The sequence below is a fragment of the Triticum urartu genome, chromosome 3A (assembly GCF_056163025.1).
Source record: "Triticum urartu cultivar PI428250 chromosome 3A, HENAU_Tu73, whole genome shotgun sequence".
In the NCBI taxonomy this organism is placed as follows: Eukaryota; Viridiplantae; Streptophyta; class Magnoliopsida; order Poales; family Poaceae; genus Triticum; species Triticum urartu.
In genome coordinates, this window is record NC_141875.1 from 140,917,126 (window position 1) to 140,944,671 (window position 27,546).

General features: G+C 48.2%; 2 long non-coding RNA genes across 3 annotated transcripts in view; both read right to left on the reverse strand.

Annotated features, from left to right (window-relative positions):
• Window positions 1-2,231: 2,231 nt before the first annotated feature.
• Window positions 2,232-4,384, reverse strand: LOC147978963 (uncharacterized). The gene is made up of 3 exons (XR_015599659.1): window positions 3,247-4,384; window positions 3,135-3,164; window positions 2,232-2,788 (listed from the first exon to the last, which is right to left on the reverse strand). It is a non-coding gene; the product is annotated as an uncharacterized LOC147978963 (long non-coding RNA).
• Window positions 4,385-5,238: 854 nt separating this feature from the next.
• Window positions 5,239-27,546, reverse strand: part of LOC125543334 (uncharacterized) — a 59,418-nt gene continuing 37,110 nt past the window's right edge. The window contains exons 3-4 of one of the 2 annotated variants that reach the window (XR_015618422.1): window positions 15,547-15,581; window positions 5,239-6,002 (exon numbers count right to left, since the gene is read on the reverse strand). This is a non-coding gene — a long non-coding RNA (uncharacterized LOC125543334). Of the gene's footprint in view, window positions 6,003-15,307; window positions 15,582-27,546 lie in introns of those variants that run through there. The other variant, XR_015618421.1, reaches the window with a different exon arrangement.

Here is a 27,546-nt window from a genome sequence, read left to right on the forward strand (position 1 = left end):
GTCGTGATTCCTATTACAAGAACATGATCAATCTCATACATCACATATATCATTCATCACATCCTTTTGGCCATATCACATCACAAGGCATATGCTGCAAAAACAAGTTAGACGTCCTCTAATTGTTGTTGCAAGTTTTTACGTGGCTGCTATAGGTTTCTAGCAAGAACGTTTCTTACCTGCGCGAAAACCACAACGTGATATGCCAATTTCTATTTATCCTTCATAAGGACCCTTTTCATCGAATCCGATCCGACTAAAGTGGGAGAGACAGACACCCGCTAGCCACCTTATGCAACTAGTGCATGTTAGTTGGTGGAACCAGTCTCACGCAAGAGTACGTGTAAGGTCGGTCCGGGCCGCTTCATCCCAAGATGCCGCCGAATCAAGATAAGACTAGTAACGGCAAGTAAATTGACAAAATCGACACCCACAATTGCTTTGTGTTCTACTCGTGCATAGAAACTACGCATAGACCTAGCACATGATGCACTGTTGGGGATCGTAGCAGAAATTTAAAATTTTCTACGCATCACCAAGATCAATCTATGGAGTAATCTAGCAACGAGGGGAAGGAGAGTGCATCTACATACCCTTGTAGATCGCTAAGCGGAAGCGTTCAAGTGAACGGGGTTGATGGAGTCGTACTCGTCATGATCCAAATCACCGATGATCCTAGCGCCGAACGGACGACACCTCCGCGTTCAACACACGTGCGGAACGGAGACGTCTCCCACGCCTTGATCCAGCAAGGAGGAGGGAGAGGTTGAGGAAGAGAGTCCAACAGCAGCACGACGGCCTGGTGGTGATGGAGTGGCAGTTCTCCGGCAGGGCTTCGCCAAGCTCACGCGGAGGAGGAGAGGTATTAGAGGGAGGGGCTGCGCCAGGTTCAAGGGTGTGGCCGCCCTCCACCCCTCCACTATTTATATGTGGGGAGAGAGGGGGCCGGCCCCCCTAGATCCCATCTAGGGTTGGGGGCGGCGGCCAAGGGGAGGAGGAGTGCCTCCCAAGTCAAGTGGAGGCCCTCCCCCTTAGGGTTTCCCCTCTCCCATGTGCATGGGCCTTGGGGGGGCTGGTGCCTTTGGCACATTAAGGTTAGGGCGCCCCCTTACAGCCCATGCTGCTGTATTGGACGTGGTGGAACATTTTCCGGACCTTCGGACTCCTCCGGAATCCTCTGGAACCTTCCGGAAGCTTCCTGGTACAATACCGGAAAAAACCGACCTTTCCCGGAACCCGAACAACAACTTTCCATATATAAAACTTTACCTCCGGACCATTCCGGAACTCCTTGTGACGTCCGAGATCTCATCCGGGACTCCGAACAACATTCGCTAATCACATACAAGTCTTCCTAATAACCCTAGCGTCATCGAACCTTAAGTGTGTAGACCCTACGGGTTCGGGAACCATGCAGACATGACCGAGACAACTCTCCGGCCAATAACCAACAGCGGGATCTGGATACCCATGTTAGCTCCCACATGTTCCACGATGATCTCATCGGATGAACCACGATGTCGAGGATTCAATCAATCCAGTATTCAATTCCCTTTGTCCAGCGGTATTGTACTTGCCCGAGATTCGATCATCGGTATCCCGATACCTTGTTCAATCTCGTTACCGGCAAGTCTCTTTACTCGTTCCGTAACACATCATCCAGTGATCAATTCCTTGGTCACATTGTGCACATTATGATGATGTCCTACCGAGTGGGCCCAGAGATACCTCTCCGTTTACACGGAGTGACAAATCCCAGTCTCGATTCATGCCAACCCAACAGACACTTTCGGAGATACCTGTAGTGTACCTTTATAGCCACCCAGTTACGTTGTGATGTTTGTCACACCCAAAGCACTCCTACGGTATCCGGGAGTTGCACAATCTCATGGTCTAAGGAAATGATACTTGACATTAGAAAAGCTTTAGCATACAAACTACACGATCTTGTGCTAGGCTTAGGATTGGGTCTTGTCCAACACATCATTCTCCTAATGATGTGATCCCGTTATCAACGACATCCAATGTCCATGGTTAGGAAACCGTAACCATCTATTGATCAACGAGCTAGTCAACTAGAGGCTTACTAGGGACATGGTGTTGTCTATGTATCCACACATGTATCTGAGTTTCCTATCAATACAATTCTAGCATGGATAATAAACGATTATCATGAACAATGAAATATGATATAATAATAACTAATTTATTATTGCCTCTAGGGAATATTTCCAACACATATTACATCCACTGGGCATCAAAGTTCACCACCAGTGCAAATATAGGGAACACAGCAGCATATAAATGCCGCAGCAAAACAAGTCCAGAACTGAAACCACTTCAAAAGAGCTCAAGAAACAATATCCTGGGTATCCATAATGCCGGAAAGATGCTTAGCAAGCTTATTAACTTTCTCTTGTTTGGCGCTTAAGTCCTCCAGCGCTTGATGTTGCACCAGAAAGTATGCATCCGAATTCTGCAGGGACTTCCTCAGTCCTTCGGCTTCCTGTCACATAACATTTGATCGATGTCTTTCAACTTGAAGTTGAGACTCAAGAAGCCAAACTGATTCAGGCAATGAGTTCGAAGAGTTGGTGCCAGCAATGGTAGCCAGTAACTCGAACACTACATCAAGAAAGGACTTTGGGGTTGTCTCGGTGTCTTCAATATAGTTTTTATCAGCTTTCTTGGAGACCAACAGGGATGTCTCACTATCTTGAACCTTATTTGCATTACTTCCTTTACCATTGCATAACAGGGTACTCTTCTCCAATATTTTATCCGTGTTCTAAAAGAGAAACAAACAAACACATCTCAGCTTTACCAGTTCAGTAGTAAGGTGGACAGGATAACAGCATGAAACAAACATATATCTATGTAGTATGGTCACTGTATGGTCTATATCATTCTAGTTTATGTTGCCAAATCAAGATAGATACAGTTCTAATCATATCTATTTAAGAAAAAGCAGCATAGACAGAATATAAGTGTGGGAAACTACACAGAAATAACAACACTTGTAATGTGCATGGCATGAGAACATAACTGTTTATTCAATTGAAACTGAAATCAACATAGAGCAAGTTACAACAGCAAACAGCCAAACACGTTGAAGAAACAGGTTTAAAACATACCTGTTGCGCCATTGGAGTTTCAATTGCATCCTTCAAATTTGAAATTAGTTGGTATCAGTAAATACAGTGATGCAAGAGCAAAGTAGTATGAACCATAGCTACGGAACCTGACCTGAGAACAATTCTTTTTCTGCTTTAAGCGTTGACTTCGGGTTCGGAGTGGTGGTCCTCGTGATTTGTGCACTACCGTTGCCTTACTAACTACTCGTGTTTGGGTGCTCTGTGGTGGAGATAGTGCTGTGTCAACGGGAACTGGGTGTCTATCTACTGGGGTTGGGGTTAGAAGGTACAATCTGCATGAGTGTGGGTTATGTGTGGTGGGGCTGGTTCTTGGGCAAGTACAACCGTGGTTCTACCTGCATCGACAGGTAGCACGATCTTTTCTGAAGACCGTGTTTTTACTCCCACAGATACTGCCATCACTCCCTCCAATTGAAATGGCTGATAAACAAGAAAAGTAATTGAATGTACATACATTGTAAGATAGACAGGTGCAATGGATAGTAGGGAAGAAAACAGGGCATGAAATAACTCACATTTATGTTGTCTAAGCAAACAGAATAGCAGGGCATAATTTCACATATATGATGGCTAATTAAACAGGATAGCATGACACAATTTCAATGTATAATGGCTAACTAAACAGGATAGAATGACATACTTCAAAATATGATGACTATGTAAACAGGATGACATGATATAACTATACGATGTGTCTATTAAAGTGGTTGGCATGCCATAAATCACAAACATGTCGTCGATGAAAACATGATGGCATGATATAATTCACGGATAGAATGACATAATTTAAATATGATGACTATGTAAATAGGATGAGATGATATAACTATATTATGTCTTTAGAAAATGGGTTGGCATGCCATAATTCAGATACATGCTGTCTATGTAAACATCATAGAATGACATAATTCAAATATATGATTTATATACTAAGGAAGTGAGCAGAGGGCAATCGCATATATGATGTGTCAACTAAGGAGATGGCATTCAATATTGTGTATATGATGTAAAAACTAAGCATTGCAATACAACATATGCATTATATGAGTAATATAACCCTGCCAAGTTTGAGCATACACCTCAGGGGGATAATAGGACTGGTCATCTGCCTCTGAATCCTCCTCTGAAGAGCTATCTGTAACTAGCAAGATATCTGCTTCAGCAGGTAGCATTGTCAGCTCTGAAGACCTTGTTTTCACTCCAGATTTCTCCATCACCAATTCAAATGGCTGATGCACAGGAAGAGCAGTTGAATATACAAACATTGTCGAAAAAAGCAATGAGAAATACAAAAAAGGACGACATGTTATAATTCACATATATGACGCTTGCCTAAACAACATGGCATTGCATAATTCACATACATAATGCCTTGCAACAAGATAACATTGCATAATTCAATATATAATGTCTTGCAACAAGATGGCATTGCATAATTCACATATATTGTAATTAGACACTAAACAGGTGGCATTCACACAAAGCATGTCTAAACTAAGCAAATGACATAGCAATGCTAGATACCATACGCACGATATGAGCAACATAACCCTGCCAAGTTAGGGCATGCACCTCGGGGGGGGGGAATATGACTGGTCATCTGTCTCTGAATCCTCCTCTGAGGAGCTATCGGTAACCAGCAAGACATGTGCTTCGTCAGATAGCATTGTCTGCTCTAAAGACCTTGTTTCCACTCCAGATTTTTCCATGACCGTGCCAAATGGCTGATGCACACGAAGAGTAATTGAATGTACTAAAATTGTTGACAAATTTAACACATAATAAAAAAATGATGGCATGATATAATTCACATATAAGATGACTGGCTAACCAGGGTGGCATTGCAAAATTCACATATATGATGCCTGGCTAGACAAGATGGCATTGCATGATTCACATATACGATAAAGAAACTAAACATATGGCATTGACACAAAGCATGTCTAAACTAAGCAGATGACATCTTTAATGCATACAATAAGCAATGCAAGGCACCATATGCATGATATTACCAACATCAGCATGCCAAGTTAGAGTGAAGACCTCATGGGGTAAATAGGAGTGATCTTCTCCTTCTGAGTCCCCCTCATAATAGTTATCTTCCTCTTGATTACGATCCGAAATGGGTGGAGGGGGGCTGCCTTTGCGCCCACCATGGAACGACGTCTGCATGAAATTTTATTGCCACGCAAGGCTCGTCTCTTTTGCTCTACATGATTAGTTCCATTGTGAACAATAACTGGCATGCATAGGAATAAAACATAGTGAGATTATGTAAGGAGTGCATGCACAAATCCAAAGTGATGGTAGCAAACTGTGGATAGACCCAAAACCAATGATAGCAGGTAGATAATAGCTCTAGTTAAAAAATACAGATAATGGCTCCTTTAATGTTTGTTTGCACCCAACATGAAACTCATAGTAGACACCGGAGATTAGCCAGATAGTAGACAGATAGTACTGATTGCTGCCCCAATATGTACCCCACAACCATTTAAAAACTCAAGTTTCAACATTAGTTTGGAACTGACTCGGAGTCTAATAGGTGAACACGACGATAATGTAGCATGTCATCATATTAAGCGACGCATAACGTAAGCAGACACGGAAGAGTGCGACCTCTCTTGCGGACCCGTGTAGTCCTCAAGGTCATCTGCTCAGTTGATGATGGTAATGTAGTTGCCGTGGCAGCCGGCGGCGGGGAAGAAGATCTGAGGCGGCGAAAGACAGTCTGGAGAGCGGATCCCTGCTGTGGTGAACCCTTCCATCGTTGGAGCAACTAAGCTGGGGTGGAACACAGCGCCGCAGGAGCAGGACAAACCACACAAGGTTTTCTTTGACACATATCTGTAACAGAAGTAATTGAGTAAGGGCTTGTTTGAATTTGAGGATTCTAGCAATGCAAGGATAGGAAATATACAGGAATAGGATAGGAATGCACGTGCAAAACAGAGAATTGAAAAACACAGGATTTCTGCCAATCTGGGTGTTTGATTCACAACAATTGGAAGATCACAGGATGCAAAAAAGCATGGTGAGATTAAGTCAAACCACAAGAAAATGTACGGTTATAATGCTATTATGCTACTATCTCTTAGTCTTGAGCTTGATGAATAGGAATATGAAAAGGAGGAGACGTGGAAATTAGAATTCCTACGGTTTTTCACTCAAGGAGACACTAAAGGAACAAATCCTACAGTTTTTCTTTGCTCCATTCCTCATGCGTGGGGGTCATGCGTGGGGCGGTTGCTGCCCTCATGCGTCACATCGCAGTAAATGGACAAGAGGCGGCCCGCGCCTTCCCCATAAAAAGGGAAAACTGCGGGCGTGCTGCTCATTTACCCTCCGTGTCTCTCCCATTTCGGAACCGCTGTCCCCCCTTCTCCCTCAAGCGAAAAAGCCGAAAGTCCCACCTCCATCCGCCGACGCCGCGCCCCCATTGCCCTCAATCTCCCATTGCTCCAGATTCCTCACCTCTTTCCCGGCCGCCATGGCACCCAAAACCAGTAAGGGCAAGGGAGTGGCCAAGGACGCCGAGGAGAAGGAGATGCCGAAGAGCGAGTTGGCGGCGCTTCGGACGCAGCTTGCCTTCTTCCCCTCGACGGTTGATGCGGTCCACCTCAGGGACTACTTCAGGCCTCTGTGGGGGCAAAGACGATGGAGCATCCGGCCACGCACATCATCCCCATCGATTTTTCCGAGGCCGGCCCAAATCGGTACCTTTCTTCGTTGACTACTTCTCCTGCGGGCTCTGCCCCCTTTCTCCGACTTTTTCAACGATGTCATGCACACTTATGGCTTCCATCTTCTTGATTTCACGCTGAATGTCGTGGCATGCATGGCCCTCTTTGCCCACCTCTACAAGGGCTTCGCCGGAATGCTTCCCAGCACGGCGCCCTTCCGCCACTACTTCTATCCCCATATCCAGGCAGGGGTTGCCATCTCCGGCTGCGTCACCTGGATCCCACGGACCAAGGAGAAGGGCACATATCCGGAGGGCGCCCAGAAGGAGAGGTGGGAGGAGTGGCGGGGTCGGTGGCTATGGATCGAGGAGGAGGATCTGCAGGAGTTCTTCCGAGTTCGTTAGAGCCCACCAGTCCGCTGCAAGGACTGGAGCGACCTCGACGCCGACGACAAGAAGCTCACGATTGCTACTACCAGAATCCATTGCCTCACCATGGTCGGGCTCACCCTTGAGATGATTGGGGCCAATTTCATCCGCCGCCGAATCGCCCCCCTGCATAACAAGGGGAGGCCGGCCTGGCTCTTTAGGAACGCGGCCGATATCATGAGGCTTCACCCTGGCTTGAAGCACAACTTCACGGTGATGGGGCATGCCCATTTTTGTCAGAGGCTTTTGCAGCTCAATGTGGGTGACGACGGCAGGGCTGAGAGAGACGGCAAGGCCGTGAAGGCAGGCAAGGCCATCAAGGGGCCTCTGTTCAGGTTGCCAGCGGGAGTGGTCCTGATGAGCAACAACTCTCGCCAAACTGACATCATCGCCATGATGCTGGACTTCAACACGCATGGCCTTGACCCAAAGTGGGCCGAGCCGGAGGCAGAGCAGGTGCAGGATTTCTTCGACAACCTGTCGGAGAAGTACGTCCGCGATGAGCCACTGCTTATCCAGGACACCACCAAGGAGTAGCTAGACTACATCGCCGCCAGGGAGGCGGAGGCGCACTTGCCAGGGAAGCTGGCAGTGCTGACCACATGGAGGATGAGGCCGAGGCGGCTGCGGAGGAGGAGGAACTTGCCGGATGGGCAGAGTCTGCTAGGGAGGCCAGCAGCGCCGATACAGGGGCCCCTCTCATCGAAGATGTGGTCGAGGAGTCGACCGAGGAAGAGGCCGGGGCTGATGACCCTCCAGCCACGGGGAAAAGGCGTGTCCTATGACGGGCCAGCTTTGGCAAACTGGTCTGGCCCGACAGGACCGAGCAGTGGTAAGAGGTTCAGGGGGAGTCCGTGCGCCTGATGAGGGCCGTGGCAGTGAAGAAGGTGGCGAAGGCCGCGGTGGCAAAGAAGAAAGCGACCGCCTCTTCTTCGTCCAAGCATTGCTGGGCTCCATCCCCTTCCCCTCCTCCCACAGATGTTGACACAGAGGTCGTCTTTGATCCTGGGTCTCTCAGCCCAAGGAGGAAGAGGAAGGCAGCGGAAGAGAAGGTGGAGGATGAGTAAGCATCTTGCCCTTCATCATCCCCATCCCTTCAGACCGTGCCAGTTTTCTTGACTTGATTTTATTCTTGCAGGGATATGGAGACGCTGGCCCAGAGGGCGGCGAAGAAGGACAAAGCCTCGACGGGCGACAAGCCCCCGGCGGGTACTTCGTGTACGCTGTTGTTGCTGGAGAGCAGCCTAGATAGCAGTCCCCGGCGCAGCCCCTGCTCCAGCCCCCGGCGTAAGCTCACCACTCACTCCTCCACTGATGAACATTGGGGTGTGAATCCTCGATGCTGACCTTGTCGGGTTCGTAGGAGAAGAACAGCGGCAGGAGGAGCCGCTGAGGGCCACCCCCAACACGTCGCCCCTCTCGACTACGCCGCCCCAAGGGCCATCCCCGGCGAGGGCATCCACCACCGAGCCCACTCATATGGAGGAGGGGATGAACTTGGGTGCCGAGGGTTCTGCCCTGGCAACAAATGCTGGAGGGGAGGGCGCTACTTCTTCCCAGCTTGAAGCGGGTAAGTCATTTGCTTTCCGTCCTCGCTCTTTCTTTTTCTTATTGAACCTTGACCTTGGCCCTGTCTCATCCTCTCTTCTTGGTATCCAGATCCTTCCTCGGCTGACCGGGAGGATATCGACACCAATATCGGGGAGGTCGCCAGGGACGTCGAGGGCGAGGCCAACAAGATCGCCGCCGAGGAGGCCGCCAAGACCGCCACTGAATAGGCCGCCAAGGAGCCTGTCGGGGAGGCCGGCAAGGCCACTGCCGAGGAGGCCGGCAAGGGGCCTGCCGCAGAGCCCGGCAAGGCCGCTGCCGAGGAGGGGGTGGTTGACGACCAACCTTCCTCCTCTACTGCCTCCGGCTCGGGAAAGTACTTGAATGTGGGTGACGACCTGTTTGTCCACCTTCCAGGAACGGCAAGCACCAGGGCGCCAACCGAAGGGGAGGCGTTCGACGACGAGGCGCTCGCCTCCGCCGAGCTCCAGGTCGTTGACGAACCGAGCATCGGCGGTGGCGGTTCCCAAGAGGAGCAGCTGCTTCGGGCCATGAGCACCGACTTCCAAAAGCTCCAGGCGCTTCACCGTGCCCGCCTGGACAAGGCAAAATCCAAGATGGCAGCAGTGGACAAGGTGGAGGCGGATCTCGAGGAACGCATCGTTGAGTCGCAGGCCTGGTTCCGCCAAGCCCACGAGGAACTGAAGGTCGCTCGGGACCTGCTGGCCGAGCGTAAACAGGAGCTCATCCTGAAGCAGGCCGATGTCAAGAAAGCCGAAGAGGCAGCGAGAGAACAGGCCACCAAGGACGAGGCCGCTCGACATCAACACCAGGCCGAGCTGAACTCCCAGGAGAAGGACCTTGCCCCTCGTGAGGTGGCACTCGTCACCACAGTCTGCGACAAGGATGAGGCGGTCGAGAAGCTCGTTGTGCTACAGATCCAGGAACTGGAGCAGAAGCACAGGGAGGCACTCGATGCCCAAGCCCTCGTCCATGCCGGCAGAGTGAAAGAGCTGGAGGTGGAGCGGGACAACCTGAAGAAACAGGTCCCGGAGCTGGCAAAGGAGAAAGACACACTCAACGACACCTTGGTGGAGGCGCAGGCCGCAGTCCTCGGCAAAGACGAGCTACTTTCCAAGGCCAATGACTCCATCAAAGACCTGAAGCTGAAGCTGGAGGGTCTTGAGGGGACGCTTTCGGAGGTCAGGGCCAGGGAAGAGACCCTGACCAAGGCCCTATATAATGAGAAGCAGTTGTGGAGGAACGACGCCGCCAACCACGAGGATTACGTGAAGGGCAAAAACCTCTAGATCAACCGCCTCGTCGGTGTCGCGGAGAGGCTTACCACGCAGCTGGCCGCCATGGGCATGTCAAGATTCAGGTATTCCCCTGAGGCGTGTGCGAGCCCCAATGCCAAGCTGACCCTATTCTTCGAGGGAGTTCTTGAGGCCCTGGAGCAGCTTCGTTCCAACAAAGCGTCCTCTCTAGCCAACGAGGCCCAGAGGCTTTGCCGGGGTTCCCTGACCAAGGTTCTCACCAAGGTGGCATACTAGAACCCCAACATCGACTTCGACGCCGTGCTGGAGAGCTTGCCGGAGGGTGTGGACCTCGTGGCGCTCGAAGAGCGTATCGAGCCCATCATCAGCCGCGTCGAAGGAGTTCAGAGGATAGAGGGCCATCGCCGGGACTAGGCACCCATTTCTCATCACCGCTGTAGGTTCATGACCAAGACAATTTTTATCTTTAGTTAGAACCGCAGCAACAACTGGTGTAATATAACTCTGCGGTACTTTGAACGATGCATGTTATTTTCCTGTTCGATCTTTCTTTGTATGTACACCCTACGCTCAACTAGATAGGCTTGCCGGCGCGTAAACCTAGGCTGCGGCGTTTCGAGGACGGATCCTCAACAACCGGCCGGGTGTGTTTGCGGCCAAGTAAACCACCTTGCCGTTCTCAGCACGGCTGCTCGAACTGTTGAGCGGACTCGAAACAGAACAAGGGCGTTGCCAATAGCGGGAAGGCCACCTTGCCGTTCTCGACGTGGCCGCTCGAACTGTTGAGCAGACTCGAAACAGAACAAGGGTGTTGCCAATAGCGGAAGGCCCCCATCACGTGCAGGTTTCTCATACCAAGAGCAGGATCTCCGAGGAAAACAACCTTATACATAAAGGAATTACTGAAAGTTTCGCATGACTTAGCTTTTCTGTCGCCGCGTGAGTGTTTATTGCATCTGCAAATGATGCTGCTCGTTCGGTCGTATTCTTCCTTGGAGTGACGACCATGATGAAGCCGCTGCGCCAACTAGACCAGATTTTCACAACCGCGCGCCCCCTACATGGCGCGCCAGAGATGTCGGGGGAAATGACCCCTATGGGATCACTGGGACCCCTTTTTGCTATGGTTGGCGGGCGCGAGGTTGTGCAAAGAGCGGGCCTAGAAGCCAGCATGAGGATCGTTTACCCAGGTTCGGGCCGCGAGGATGCGTAATACCGTAGTCCTGCTTTGGTGTATATTTGAGTGTTCTTGAGTTCTTGAACTAGCTACGATGCGTGCGTCATCCAAAAAATCCGAATCCCTCTCCAGTACGCCTCGGGCCTCCTTTTATAGTCAAAAGGGGCTGCCACAGTGGCACACAGGAGGTGAAAAGGTATACAGTAATCGAGTCTATCTCCTGGCACTGTAGGACAAACGCATTTAATGTGCTGCCGACGTGCCCTTCTTTCTTTATCAGGGATGGCAAGGAAGCTCGTCCCAGCTGTTGCCGCCTCGCCTGGCTTTGACGCGCGTCCGTACTGTAGGCGTGTAGTGCCACGTTGGCTGGCTGCTGAGTTCGTGCGGTGGTTGAATCTTCACGAAGATCTGCAGGCCACCACGCAGGTGCTTGTTGAGTCGGCCTAGAGGCCGCACGTCGCCATGCAGGCGCCTGCCTAGCTGGTGGGCTGGCAGCTGCATGGGAATGGCGGTGGAGTCTTGGCAGACGTGGGCCTGGTTGCGGCCCCATGGATGTTTTCGGCAATAGTCTTGTCGGGGCCCCGACAAGGGTCTTGCCGCAGCATCTTGGTTGTCCCCGGCAAGGGTGCCGGGGGTCTCGTGGGTATCCTTGGCAAAGATCTTGCCGAGGATCATCGTCTTCTGGTCATCATCTAGTCTTGTGTGCTTCTGGTTTCCACAAAGATCTTCATGCCACCATGCGGGCACTTCTCGAGCCTTGGTTTCAATGCAGTCAATGGCGTCGGAACTCTCAGCTCAAGGGTGGCTGCGATGTTAGTGTTTGGGCAAATTGCCTCGGCAAGGTTCTTGTCGGGGTTGCGGAGGCCGACCCGGCAAGGGCCTTGCCGGGGGAGTCCACCTCGCCCCTCTCCTCTTCGTGTTTCTAGCTTGGCGTTGTTCTGGTTGTCTTGTGGCTTTGCTTCGTTCCTCTGCCCCGCTAGGTGTGGCTGCAGGTGCGGCTCTAACTTCCCACGCACAAGTAAATGGGTACAAAATAGGACCCCTCCTTTTGTGCACCGACAAATGTTTCCTTCTTTCATATCAATAATTGCACCAATTGTTCTAAGGAAAGATCTACCAAGAATAATAGGACATGTAGGATTGCAATCTTTATCAAGAACAATGAAATCTACGGGCACATAATTCCTATTTGCAACAATAAGAATATCATTAATTCTTCCCATAGGTTTCTTAATAGTGGAATCCGCAAGATGTAAATTTAAATAACAATCATCAAATTCATGGAAACCTAACACATCACATAAAGTTTTTGGAATCATGAAAAGACTAGCACACAAATCACACAAAGCATGGCATTCAAGCTTTAATCTTAATCTTAATAGTAGGTTCCCAATCATCATAAAGTTTTCTAGGGATAGAAACTTCCAATTCAAGCTTTTCTTCAAAATACTTCATCATACCATCAACAATATGTTTAGTAAAAGCTTTGTTCTGATTATAAGCATGAGGGGAATTCAACATGGATTGCAACAAGAAAATACTATCTATTAAAGAACAATTATCATAATTAAATTCCTTGTAATCCAAAAGAGTGGGTTCATTGCTACTTAAAGTTTTGACCTCTCCAATCCCACTTTTATCAATTTTTGTATCAAAATCTAAAAACTCTGAATCATTGGGACGCCTTTTAACTAAAGTTGACTCATCTCCAGTCCCATCTTTATCAAGATTTATATTGGAAAATAAAGATTCAATAGGATTCACATCAATCACTTTAAGATCTTCATCATTATTTAAATATTTTGGTTTAGCGGCCATCTTATTTACCAAGGTAGCTTGTGTCGGCATTCTGGGAACGGGGGTACCCAGATTTGCCTGCCTGCGGTCCACGGCGTGGCTCCATCAACGGCCTGGTATGACCCAGCTTCAAGACCAACAACTCAAGACCCTGGCGAGGGGCCAAGCCTCGCAAGGCGGACGACACCAAGACCTCCACGTGGGGCGTCCTCCCCAGGCTGGCTCCCGAGGAGCGGAGATATCTACGCAAGGTTCACCTCGTGAGGTTCAGATGACGTGAGCCATGATGACCAAGGCCAGGTGGGCGCCAGCGGGCGCAGTGTACCAATTTCCACTTTGGTGCTAAGGAGGCAAGCGCAGGCGCGGAGCCCCGAGGAATCAAGCAAAGGTTTCCATTCCGGTGCAACAAGACCAAGACCGCCAGGATGGAGGTCATCACCGAGCCCACCGCAGCGTCACCGCCAGAGGCTTTTGCAGGCGAAGACCACTTTTGTCAGGATAGCATGTACTAGTTGTCTCCCTTCAAATTTGGCCGTTGTGGGGTCCCTTCCTGCCTACATTTGGGAAGAGGACCAATGCCCCTATAAATAGGACCTAGCCACCACCATAGAGAGGTCATTCAGATCATCCTTAGAGAGGTCATTCAGATCAGCCTGAAGGGGAACAGATCATTCAGATCATCCTCATACTCACCAGCTCATCGAGCACAAGAACACCTCTCCTCCTGAGGTTGTTCTCCATTGTACTAGTTCATCCTCAACCCCTCGAGGCCAATCCACCACAAAGTAGGAGTAGGGTTTTACACCGCAAGGTGGCCTAAACCTGGGTAAACTGTTGTGTCTCTTGTCCATTTGGTTCGTCGAGCTAGGTCGTGAGATTAGCAAGCGGGCAGACTGGGAGGACAAGTTCTTCGCACGCACCCCAGAGTTCGAACCTCTCAAGGGTCCGCGGAACCCGAAATCTAACATTTGGCGCGCTAGGTAGGGGCGCGTCGGAGCCTCTCTTCTGCCGGTCAACTCGCCACCGCTCCACCGCTTCCATGCACTAGTGCGCATCGGTGCTAAACAAACAGTTTTTAACCCCTTTCCGCAACGGCATTTAGAACCGTCGCCAAGTGAGTGTGGGTGATAGGGGGGTCCTTCCCACACGACCCAGAAACCATTGGGGATAGGGACCCTACAGTACTCCTACTCGTTTCTACTCACATTGCCATCGCAGTCAATATTCTATGGTGCTACGTTTACGATGCGCGACCCGTCACAAACGGCTCACTATTATAGAACGTGTATGATGCGCGGCCCATCACAAATGGTTCACTGTTAAGAAGATTAGCTAATCATCGTACGAGTGTCGGACAGGATTACGAAACATCGGACTGTCGTAACATCGTCGTACACAACAACTATCACACACGCTATTCTGTGGTGCAACGCTTACGATGCATACTTCATCAGAAACTGTTCATGGTTGTGAATCGTGTATGATAAGGCAACTAACACAAACGTTTAGTTTGCCCGCACCATTTGTGATATTGTCTGACATCGCACACGCTTTGGAAACGGCAACTGTGTGCATGCCTGCACACGTTTCCTCTCTGTGAACCATCTTGGATTATGGTGTATATCGCAAACGTTTGTGTTTTACCAACTGTGTGTGTCATAACAACCTGGAGAGCATAATTCACAATGATGTAGTACAACACTCTTTTATAACATGTCTATATACATCCGTATGTGGTAGTCCATTTGAAGTCTCTAAAAAGACAAATATTTAGGAACGGTGGGAGTATCTTATAACATCCAATATACTCACATATTAGATGAATTAACATCTTATATTATGGGCCGAAAGGAGTTTAGTGCATTCTTACAAATTATCGGCTGATTAACTGCTGCTGTATCCAGGGGTTACAGTTAGTTTGAGCTAGTTCAGGCTCAAATATCCCTAAAGTATATCTAAACATGAGGGCTAGTTTGAGCTAGTTGCATCTATAACCCACCCAAAAAAACTATCCAACCCAAGAGGTGCTAATTGGAGCTAGTTCTCCTAGTGCATTTATTGTCAATCTAACCCTGCCATCCAAACAACTCTTTGGATGGAGTTAGTTCAGGGTTAGTAATGAGCTAGAAACTAACTCTAACCTCTAGCTAAGTTGAGTATCCAAACAGGGATGTGTTTTTGTTGCTGCTGCTGCTGCTCTTCTATGTATATCTAGACATCATTAGAACATTAATGTAACACTCTTCCTTGTTGCTATGTAGCCCATGATTGCATACTTAGACATTAAGTACAGTGAATGTTGCTATGTAGCCTCAGATATATTACATATGGCCCTAGTTAACCTAACGATAAATGGGTTGCAGATATATTCAGTTAAAAGTCCGATTCACCGATTAGTCTCATATCAGCCGCCGGCCTATATGGTACCAGCTACCAATATCCTGAACGGTGAGCAGATATAAGCCATGGGATGAAACTAACCTCGATGGAAAACATCAGTCGTTCCCAAAATTTTCCTGTGTAGGTACATCGAGAAGCATGTTAAGCACAACAGGCTAAACATCAACCAAAATTATACATGGCAGACAAAATAATCTCCAAAAGATAGCTTCAGTGTGCAGGTTTAAGCACACTAGTAAAGCAAAACAAGTGGAAAGGTACATCGAGTAGCATGTTAAGCACAACAGGCTAAACATCAACCAAAATTATACACGGCAGACAAAATAATATCCAAAAGATAGCTTCAGTGTGCAGGTTTAAGCACGCTAGTAAAGCAAAACAAGTGGAAATGTGTGTTAACTGCAATAGGCCTAACATTTAACAACAAGCAAACATAGTCATTCAAACGGGTATTGTGTCAGTCTAAGTACACTGGTTATTGTTAAATAAAAATGGAAAGGCGTGTTAACTACAAGATGCAGCAACCAAATGTAGTCATTCATAGTGGTATTGTTGAAACCGGTACTGATGAAATTGAACTGCGCAGTTCATACTTGCACATATAGAACATCACGTCCTGAATAACTAGAATAAACAAGGCATGCTACGAACAACCAAAGATAGCATTTGAAACTGGACATATGCTAACTACAAACAACTGAACAATCAAAAAACTTTAAAAGAGGCATATGCTAGCTATAACAGGCTTAATAGCAAGAAAATATATGCATTCCTATCGGTATGTTTAAAACTGGATTGATGAAATGTACTGCACAGTAAATAATTGCACATATAGAGCATTGCATTGTGAACAACTGAAATAAACAAGGCATACCGCAAACAATCAGATATAGCAATTAAAACCGGACATATTCTCACTACACTACAAAAGGGACTCGACAAAACAAATCATGGGTTTCCCCCTGTGAAGAGGCACGACAAAACAAATCATGGGTTTCCTCACTTGCCACAGATGGGATCGTTCCCATGGGAAGAGCACAGACCCTAGATGCGCTCCATGTTGTCGCAGATGGGCTCCTTCCCCTTGGAAGAGCACGGCTGTAGGGTGCCCTCCCTGATGTCGCAGACAGACACTTTCCCCTTGGAAGAGTAGATGGGCTCTTTCCCCTTGGAAGAGCCGGAGAGGGTGCCCTCCTCGTGGTCGCCGTCGATGAGGTCTGACTTGGAAGCTGTGGATCCCAAGCCAGCGTCGCAGAACGTGTCCTTCAGAAATGACAAAAGGGGCTCGATGGCGATGTAGAATGGAAAATTGTTGACAGCGAGCCAGAGGAGATCAGCGGCGGGGCCATGGATGAGATTGGCGGCGGTTGAACCCGAGGGGTTGGGGGTGAGCCACTTAACTTGTGACATAGCCCACCTCAGGCCATCGCTGTCGATGACCTACGTGTCCTTCAGAAATGACAAAAGGGGCTCGATGGCGATGTAGAATGGTAAATTGTTGACAGCGAGCCAAAGGAGATCAGCGGAGGGGCTATGGATGAGATCGGCGGCGGTTGAACCCAAGGGGTTGGGGGTGGGCCACTTAACCTGTGACATAGCCCGCCTCAGGCCATCGTTGTCGATGACCTCGATGTCGTAGCCAGTGGCCGAGACATGCCCACATACTCTAGCCCGCTGCTTGAGTGCCTGCCGCCAGTAATGGTCGTCAGCTTCCTCAGTGACGTCGGGCGAAGAGACCACTATACACCTCTTTTGGGCTAGTCGCTCCTCGAGCTCCACGGGAAGCGTAGCCGGGCTTAGGCCGCGATGCTCTAGAGTGGGGGATGGGGATATGTGGGAAAGGGGGCATTTGGCAGGCGTCATCTAAGAAACTCAGGGCGGCCTGGGTATGGAGATCGATGGGTAAGCTGCACGGGCAAACCGGTAGATGTTGACAATGGAGGCCTTGCGGCGGTGGCAGCAGTGGCGGGGACCTTTCTAGGGTTTCGAGCGAGGGAGGGGGTGTGTGTGTGCACGCCCGAGGAGGTTTTGGTGTGTGTGTGTGTGTGTGTGGAGGGGGGTGTTTGAGGAAATGACGCGGGTACTGAAAATTTTACTACGCGAGAGTCAAACACCGGAGTGAAATGTCGGGCTATTGAAAATTTTGATGATAGTGCATCCCACACGGTCCGGAGATAACAACTATGTGTTATGAAACAGAAAAACCCTTGAGGTGGGCAGATATTTTCTAGGGATGCAGGCGGGATTGGGAACAAGAAACATCGCACACGGTCCGGAGATAACAACCATGTGTTATGAAACAGAAAAACCCTCAAGGCGGGTAGATATTTTCTAGGGATGCAGGCGGGAGTGGGAACAAGAAACATCACACATAGTCCGGAGATAACAACCGTGTGTTATGAAACAGAAAAACCCTCGAGGCGGGCAGATAGTTTTTAGAGGGGGAGCCTCGTGGAGCCCAATGTACCGTGCGGATGTGTGCGTGACAGGGGCACTGGCGTGGCACACGGTTACTTTGAGTGAACCGTGTCTGTTGCATCATCCGACATGTCTAATGTTCATAAATTTGGCAAAAAATGACGCAGGAGAGGGTCAGAACACGAACACACTTGCATGTGGACCAAATTTATGTATCAAAAGGGTGGTTTGATTTTCAAATACCAAATGCAACTTCGATGTGGCACCTCTCTTGCAAAGCGCACGATATTGCTTGCCCCCCTCGTGTCGGCACGAATTGGGAATCCTAAGCTATGAATGCATGCCCCCTCCCCCCCAACCGAGGTTCGCCTAGCAAAGTGCGAAGTAGCTAGCAACCCCCTCCTCCTTCGTGTCGGCACGAAGGGAATCCTAAGCTATGAATGCATGCCCCCCAACCAAGGTTCATTCACCTAGCAAAGTGCGAAGTAGCTAGCAGCCCCCTCCCCCGTGTCGGCACGAAGGGAATCCTAAGCTATGAATGCATGCCCCCCCAACCGAGGTTCACCCTAGCAAAGTGCAAAGTAGCTAGCAGCCCCCTCCCTCGTGTCAGCACGAAGGGAATCCTAAGCTATGAATGCATGCCCCCAACCGAGGTTCACCCTAGCAAAGTGCGAAGTAGCTAGCAACCCCCCTCCCTCGTGTCGGCACGAAGGGGGTCCTAAGCTATGAATGCATGCCCCCCAACCGAGGTTCACCTAGCAAAGTGCGAAGTTGCTAGCAGCCCCCCTCATGTCGGCATGAAGGGAATCCTAAGCTATGAATGCATGCCCCCTCCCCCAACCAAGGTTCACCTAGCAAAGTACGAAGTAGCTAGCAGGCCCCACCCCCACCCCTCGTGTCACCACGAAGGGAATCCTAAGCTATGAATGCATGCCCCCAACCGAGGTTCACCTAGAAAAGTGCGAAGTAGCACCTCCCCACACACACACTTTCATTCGGTCGGCCAGAGAGGCATATCTCACCAAGATGGATCGTAAAATGGGCCAAGAATAATCCACCTTGGTCGTACAACCTCTCTCTTGTTGTTGGTCAAAGTGCTGTCCATTCATGCGACCCTGGAGATGGGCTAGCTTGCCAATAATCACGCAAGTAGCTAGTCCCCAAAGACAACCACTGCATGCGTGTGGCCCAGATATATGTATGGAGAGGTGTGTTTTTGAGTAACAATGGAACAACTTTGATGTGGCACCGTGATTTCGAACTTGAAATCCCCACACTGAGTGAGGGTTAGGTTGACGATGCATATGTATGTTACACCACAATTCAAGCCAACGACGGGGATTCATGCATGCATGCGTGCATAGTATATGCGCTCAAACTTAAGTTCTGAATCTCACCATGACCTATACTACGATAACACAAACCAGATGAAGAATCCGCCATGGTAACCTATCTTATTGTTGGTCAAGGTGATCATGGATGTCCACGCGGGCCCACGAATATATAGGCTTGTCGGCGATAACCACGCGAGGGAGTGTACCGTTCGAAGGCAACCACTACATGCATATGTATGGAGGTGATGCCTGCATGCATGTTTGAATACACAACATTGATGTGGCGCGTGCGTCAAAAATCGTACACTAGCTCCCCACACAGAGCAAGATCGGTTCATGATGTGTCGTTGTACTAGCCACTTTGACTCGATGGGAGGGATTCATGCGTACACATGCATGTGTGTGTGCTCAAACTGTATCATGCATGTAATCCCAGAGCAAAAATAATAATCCGCTCCTAAGTCAAATTAACCTCTCTTGTTGTCAGGCAAAAAGTAGTGATGGACCAAGCAGGCCCACGGATGGAAAGCATCGATATCGCTGATAACCACTTAAGTGGGTGCGAGAGGACAACCACCACCCCTTTGCATGTGGGCCAAACATATATATGTTGAATACCCAAAATGCACAACTTTGATGTGCCACATGCCTCAAAAACTATAAACCATGCACCCACACAGAGCGAGGTTCATCAAGTGTACTACATATGATGGTCCCCTTCCCCCCTATTCACCGCATACTATATGCTCCTGCCGTAATATATGTACAACCCAAAATAATCCTCATCGATGGTGAAATTAATTAACCTCTCCCGATGTAGGTCAAAGTGATGCATGCATGCATCGACGATGGCCTCGTGGGCCCACAAATGGAAGCGTCACACGTGAGTGTCCTAGCTAGGATATTCATGTGGCCCAAAAAGGTGTTGTGTGACGTTTGAATAGCCAATTTCACAATTTTGATGTGGCACGTGCCTCGGAAAACCAAAAAGTCCTGACACTGAGTGAGGTGTAGTTGTTCGCGGACGCGTACGTATAGTATATATGCTAGTCCCCTCCCACCTCTTCATCGCGTACTATATACCACCATAACACAAATAAAAAAGATTCTACCTTGCTGGTCAAATTAACTTCACTGCCGGTTGATCGTTAAAGTGATGGACGACGACCTCGCGGGCCCACAGAAAGCGTCACACGCGAGTATCAATTGTCGTGTAGGACAACCATCGACTGCATGTGGCCAAAACATTTATGTATGAAAGGGTTGTGTAATGTTTTAAATAACGATTTCACGACTTTGATGTGGCACCGACCTGCCTAACAAAATGGCCGAACCACACGGTGGCTCACAACTCATAGTGTACTGCGAGCCACCCGCCACCCCCTGATGCACACACCCACACACACACCGTGAATCCACTGCAACTAGGATGCATGTTAAATTAATTACCCCGTGGTGAACATATATGTTACCAAAGGAGGGACATTTTAATTTCAAAAAAATCATAGAGATCATTAAGACATTTTAGTACATTGATTGATTGATTTTCTACGGGTATAATGTGCAAAAATCAAATTTGAGCTACATGCACACGTGACAGTGCACCTAAATGGATTGCAAAAACACATGTGTCTCACTAGGTGCATGTTTACTCCCTGTGCAAAAAAATTCAAACATCGAGAATGTTTATTTTTGAATTCTAGTACATCCAAAACTTATTTGAAGTTCATGAAACTTATCATGTTGTCATATGGACACCAATACAATGTGGCATTGTACTTTTTTTGTCAAGTTTGAGACCAGTTTTGATATAATCTTTATCTAATTACAGACGGGAGATTATTTATAATTGGGAACCAATATCCCAAACAGATTATTTATTCGAACCGTGAGCGTTAGACCAACAATGGATACGTGCCATGCTTCGGTTAAGCAATAAAGCGACAACATTAATCATCAAAATAGAAAAACTATATACATGCCGCCGCGCGACCCATGTGCTGTGCGAGCAGGCGTGAGTTGATGGAACACAAGCGAGCAGTCCGCCGTGCAGGCAGACGGGGAGGCGTGCGTGCAGGTGTGTGAAATTGATGGAGGCGTGCGAGTAGCTGTGTGAAACTTTGGTCGGAATGCTAGCAGTCCGGTGCGCAGGCTCACCGGGAGGCCAGCCATCGGTTTGACCGCTGCCCGCCTCTCTCCCACAACTCCTACTACTCCATATTAATGGTGTGCTCGACCGGCCGCACCCCATCCTTGATACACGCACAATCCTCTCTCTCTGCTTGCATCCTCGACGCCGCTCTTAGTCCTCAAAGCCGTCAGTGTATCAGGATGCCTCCGAAGCGCCCCATCGGAGGGAGTGGCGACGCTGGGGCTGCTAAAGCACCGGAGCATGGCATGGAGATGGAGACAGAGGTTGTCGTCACCGCCGACGAGTTATCGCTACACCCTGACATCGTTGACAATGTCGAGCTTCCACGACCGGAGGCGAAGTTCCACACCGACTCCGATGAACACTCGGGCGACGACTTCGACAATGACTCTGCCGACGACGGATAGCTGGTTAGTCATCTATACCCATTTATGTGTCAAATAGATCATAGGGTTTCTCTGGTTACTCCTACCTCCCCCTTTTTTGGAATAGAAATCCTATGGTTATGTTCTCCCAATCCATGATATCTGAGTAAGTTTCATTCGATTCGTGTAGTGTATTGATTGTTTGTATAGTACAAGTGATAAGTGATTAGTTGTTTCATCTGTGCAAATGATTTCTGCTAGTAATCTGACTAGGGTTAGTGTTCGTGCTAATAATTCCTAGCCAGGGCTTGACAATTGATTTTGAATGACCTACATATGTTTGTGCCATGATTTTCATCAAGATTGGTTTGTACATAGACGATTGTGCTTAAAAATTGAACCATTGTCTCTGGATATGTATAAATAAATAGCCATAAATTCCTAATCCTACTTCACGGCACGTAATCATTGATTTGATGCCAAATTTGTTTTACTATTTGTATAGGTGCTGTCTAACGATGTGGACAGCAAGGATGAAGATGGCCAGAGGAGGTACAAGAGGCAAATCTTGAGGGAGCTCTATGCGGGAATGCATAACAGGCGTATTAGGACCTGGAGCGACGGCTATGGATGCCCATTTTGTAGCCAGAAGCTTCATGACGCGTATCTAAGTGTTCTGGCGCATCCAAGAGGACGGGCCATTGGCTCCTTCAAGCAGAAGTATTCTTGCAGGGTGGCGCATGGCGCGTACACCGAGTACCTGGAGAAGCTTCAGGATCGTGTCGACCGCATGTGAGATGAGATGTGGGATGGATCAAACTATGTACGCTTGAGTATGCTTAATGCGGTTGAACTATGTACTTATGGTTGAACCATGCTTATATATGTGTACACTTATTATCTATGTCTGAGTATGTTAAATATTTGGTCAAATTTTGGTAAAATTTTGGTAAAAATTACAAAAGGGGACCAATAAACCAGGACGGAAGTAGTACGTCAATCACACATGGTTCCCAAAATTGAAACTGTGTGTAATGACTTCCATTTTTCCTATTGCGTCAATCACACATGGTTCGCTCTAGCAAACCATCGCCCCCAAAATTATTTGTGGGACAGAAAACCCTCACCACCCAATTCAAAAAAGAAAAAAGAAAACCCTCACCATCCCCACGTCACAAAAACCCTCACCCCGCCCGCCACCCCCTTGCCCCCTCCGGTACGTTCCCCGTTCACACCTACACAAGCTCCTCCGCGTCTATGCCCTGGCACCGCCTATCGCGGCGGTAAACACTTACCTCAACGCCTGCCGCCGCCAGGCTGCTGGCAAAGCCCACCGCATTTCGCCACTTCCGCTTGCCGCCGCCTATCGCCATCGACTTTCTCGACGCTGCTCGCGGTCGACCCAGCTCCGCTCGGTTGAGGAATCTGCCGTACCGAGGGTTCTTTCTCATGGACGACAAGGTAACTAATTTAACGAGATATTATCTCATTTCTTATCCCAGTTCATCTGCCTCCTTTAATCACCCAGCAGAAATCACCCTGAATTTATTTTTATTCGAGTTGATTTGAGGCTTTTTCTTTCATTCATAGAATGTACAGTGCGCCGACACTTCAGGACTTTGCGACCTTCGCCAGAGATTCCAACTCACCGTACCAGATAACTTGAGGACGTGCGCGGTATGTTCAATCTCACCCTAAATTGGTTGGCATGGCCTACTTTCCTGAACATATTCTAAATATTGCTACATTTGGATAAAAGGTGCCACATGCACCATATACGTCAAAGGGGATTTTTTTCCCTCTTCTTTCTACATTAGGAAAATTAATGATGTATTGTTCTTTTGATTACTCTCATATATCCATGACATCATGTTTACCCTATCTGTTTAATTATAGATTTTTGTCCTTCGATTTCAACTGATGTACAGTTCTTTCAATTTGGGCCCATATTTGCATGTTACCATATTTACTTTAACAATCCTACCATTTTTGCAGAACATCCCTTGCTATATGCAACAGATTATGTAGTGCACAATTTTTCCCTTTACATAGATGAAGCCTCCACGGATGTCATACAGCACACAAACCATGTATTTACAATCGTTGCTACTGTAGGACTTAATGAACGTGGTGACTCCTATTTTGGCATTGGCTTTTGGAAAGAAATTGCAAAGTTTTATGTACTGAAAGCTGGCACTAAAATTGCACTACACATAAAAGGGCCTGGTCATGAGATATATGCTAACTTCCCCGACAAAATCATCCGTCCAGACTTTGTACGAAGTAAGTTTTCTTTTCAACTATTTGTTGACTTACCCAACAATGTCAAATGAATTGTGCAGTATTTAAGCAACCGATTGTTATTCCCTTTTCTTACTATATTCCTACCTAATAACTTCTAGTTACCAGTACACTTTTCTATTGCCATGTTCTAACTAAATAATAATTGTACTCCCATTTCTATCAAAAAGCGCCGCTGACAAGGAGACTCCAGAGGTGGAGAACGGGTCTGCCAACAAGCTGAGGCAGGGCGAGCTAGAACCGCAAGCGACTCCAGCAGGCCTAGACTTCATCAGAAGCCTCCCCGATGATATGTTGAGAGTCATCATCTCCCTCCTCCCAATCAAATATGGGGCGCGGACAATCGTCCTTTCCCGGCGGTGGCACCCCCTATGGAACTCCAGCCCTCTTGACCTCATCGACACTCACGAGCTTTGCCATGGCTATCGCAAAAGCTTGGACGCGTTCTCCAAGATCCAAGGCAGTCACCTTGGCCCAACCAAAGGCCTTAGAATGGGCAAGTTCTGTTCCAACGGCAAGGACCGAGCCAAGCTTGATGACTGGTTCTGATCCCCCGCCCTAGATCAGCTCGAGGAGCTCATTTTTGATGATGGGCATATGCGGTTGCTGCCAACGTCCACACTCCGCCTCGCGCCCACGCTGCGCATCGCCAAGTTCAGGAACTGCCATCCCCCCTTAATGGCGCGCCCGCTCTTATTCTACCACGACTGAAGCACCTCGAGCTCGTTGTCGTAAGCCTCTCAAATGGTGACATGGAGTGCCTGCTCTATGGCTGTACTACACTCGAGTACCTTCGTCTTCAGGCGATCAATGGGTTGAGTACCTTCCACATCACCTCCATGACTCTCCGGACTATTTATGTGTGTTGCTGGTGTGGCAGGAAGACATCACAAGATGTGTACCACAGTATGGTCACTAAGGACACACCTACACTTGAGAGATTACTTGTAGTTGATCAATAAGGTACAACAAGAATCAATGTCATTTCTGTGCCGAAATTGACAGTGGTGGGCTACTCGTCTCACAAATACTCCGAACTTTTTACTGGATCCACACCTGTTCAGGTACAATAGCCGCCTTCTACCTCTCCTTCTGCAAATTAACATTATTTTTAATTTTGAAGATGTTTGTTCATCTGTCATTCAGAAAATGATTCCGACAAGCTTGACCCTGAAAGTGCGCACAGTGAAGGTCTTGGCACTAGAATCTATCGGCCCCAACCTGGAGCAAGTTGTCAGTTTCCTGAGATGCTTTCTGTGCCTGGAGAAGCTATATATCGAGGTGATGTTCCTTTCCTGTTAAACGTTAACCATAAGGGAGTTCAAGTTTTCTTAGCGAACCTTTCATCCACTCTAACCTCTTGTGAAGAAGGCTACATTTTTCTAGAATGTAATCAAATGCCCATGTTAATCATGTCAGATCGAAGATGGCATGTTAGTGCATTTTACAAATCCTGCAAACCAAATAGGCCTGTAGTAATGTTCAAAACTGCATGTAGGCACTAACACATTTTCTTCTTTTGCAGATAGGATTAGGCCCAGTGGTGGATAATGTGATACAATATAACAATCACGTCGAATGCCTAGATCTGCATCTCTCATAAATTACTTTGAACTCCTACCGAGGGACCTTACCGGAGATTATATTCATCAGGTTCTTTGTTCTTAGAGCAAGGGTGCTAAAGTAAATGAGGTTTTCCCTACATTTATTTTGCAAAAATGAATGGTTTGTTGATCAGCACCGGCGCCTGCGGCGGAATGGAGTAGGCTCCAAAAATGTTGAATTTCATTTTGGAACTTCAGATGACAGAGTAATCAGAAGTCATCGTGTCAACCCCATACATGACTTCTCAGTGGCTGACCCCTTTGCAAAAATTGTGAGGCTTCGAAACTAGACTTGTTCAGCGGATCAGCGTGAGCATTTGCACCTTGTAATCTTCATTTCTAATATCAGTTTGAACCTTGTAATCTTAGAATTTGAGCCATATAACTCTGGAATTTGAACCTTGTAACATCTCGAGCTTTTGTGGTACAATCATTGAAATGGCATCGTATGAGACTCGTATATTGCTAACACTATTTTGACCTTAATATGCAATGGTCTTAGATTTTATTAACCATTCTCGAATCAGTTTACCTTGTCGATCTCACAACACACGATCTGTATAGCTAACTCGACTGCGATCTTCGACATTATTGCACATAGTTGGTTTCTTCCACCTTGTGCACTATAGAGCGCAGAATTAGTTATCGCACTCGAGTGTCCATCATCACCCTTCTGTGTAACTTTGACCTCATCACCAGGTAAACTTATGATCGAAGTCATTCCACACACTTTGTTTTTACAAAGCTTTTTGCCAATAAACGCCCATGATTTGTCCCTCTTCTAGCCGACGCATGGCCAAACTAGCCGGGTGGGAAGCTTTCATGGTAAACATCGCGGTAGAGCGGGAACAGGCTCACCGACTATACATTTGGGCCTCTTCGAGCCCACACATGCGGTGCGGTGTTGTCAAGCGTGCACTGGAATCCTCCGCTATGAACACCGTGACAAGACGTGACGATTACAGGCCGTCCGGCCCCCATTTATTACAGCGGCCATTTAACCCTTGTGTCTCTTCAACCTTTCGATCGCGCCCCACCATGTAAGAAGCACACCCACCACGAGAAATTCTTAAAGGGTATCCTGCGCGGCTCCAATGGCGCTCCGAGCGGCTGCCGACGACGAGCAGCAGTTCACCATGCGTGCCGTGGTGGACACCCATAGAAGGTTCATGGACCTCTCGGTGGTGTACACCAACGACCTGGTCTGGGTGGAGCACTCCATCCACATCATGGAGTTGTTGCTTGCCGCGGAGAAGTACAAGGTGGTCGGGTTCGACCTCGAGTACACCCGCGCTCGTGCCGAGTCTCGTGCCAAGGTCACCGTCGCCTAGATGTGTGTGCGCCACCACGTCCTCATCTACCACTACTGCCTGGCCACAAGGCCTTGCGAGCGTTTCATCAGGTTTGTCAACAACCCCCACTACTTGTTCGCTACGGTGGACATCACCAACGATGTAAAGGCGCTCGGGAATTTGGGCATCGCCTGCTAGAATCTTGTGGACATCCAGGGCCAATACAAGATTTGGGGCAGCAAGGAGCATGAGAAGGACTCACTGGTTCACCTCGTCAAGGCCATCATCGACCCCTACTACAGAGACATGAAGGATTCGTGCAACAAGGACAAGTGTGCCTAGCACTCGGCCTGGATGGAGAAACTCAACAAAGCTCATGTCGTGTACGCGGCCAAGGAGGCGTACACAAGCTACGACGTGTACAGGCAGATCGTTGACATGAGGAAGTGCCTCCTTCCCCAAAACGGCCAGGGATCTAGCCGGAAGCAGATCAATAGCAAGCGTCGCTGCAATAATAAGTAGATGATTAGATCCTCGTTTCTCCTACTTTAGTATGCATGTAATTGCTTACTTTGGTGTCTGGAAATGTTATGTGTGTAGTCACTTGTGTAATTG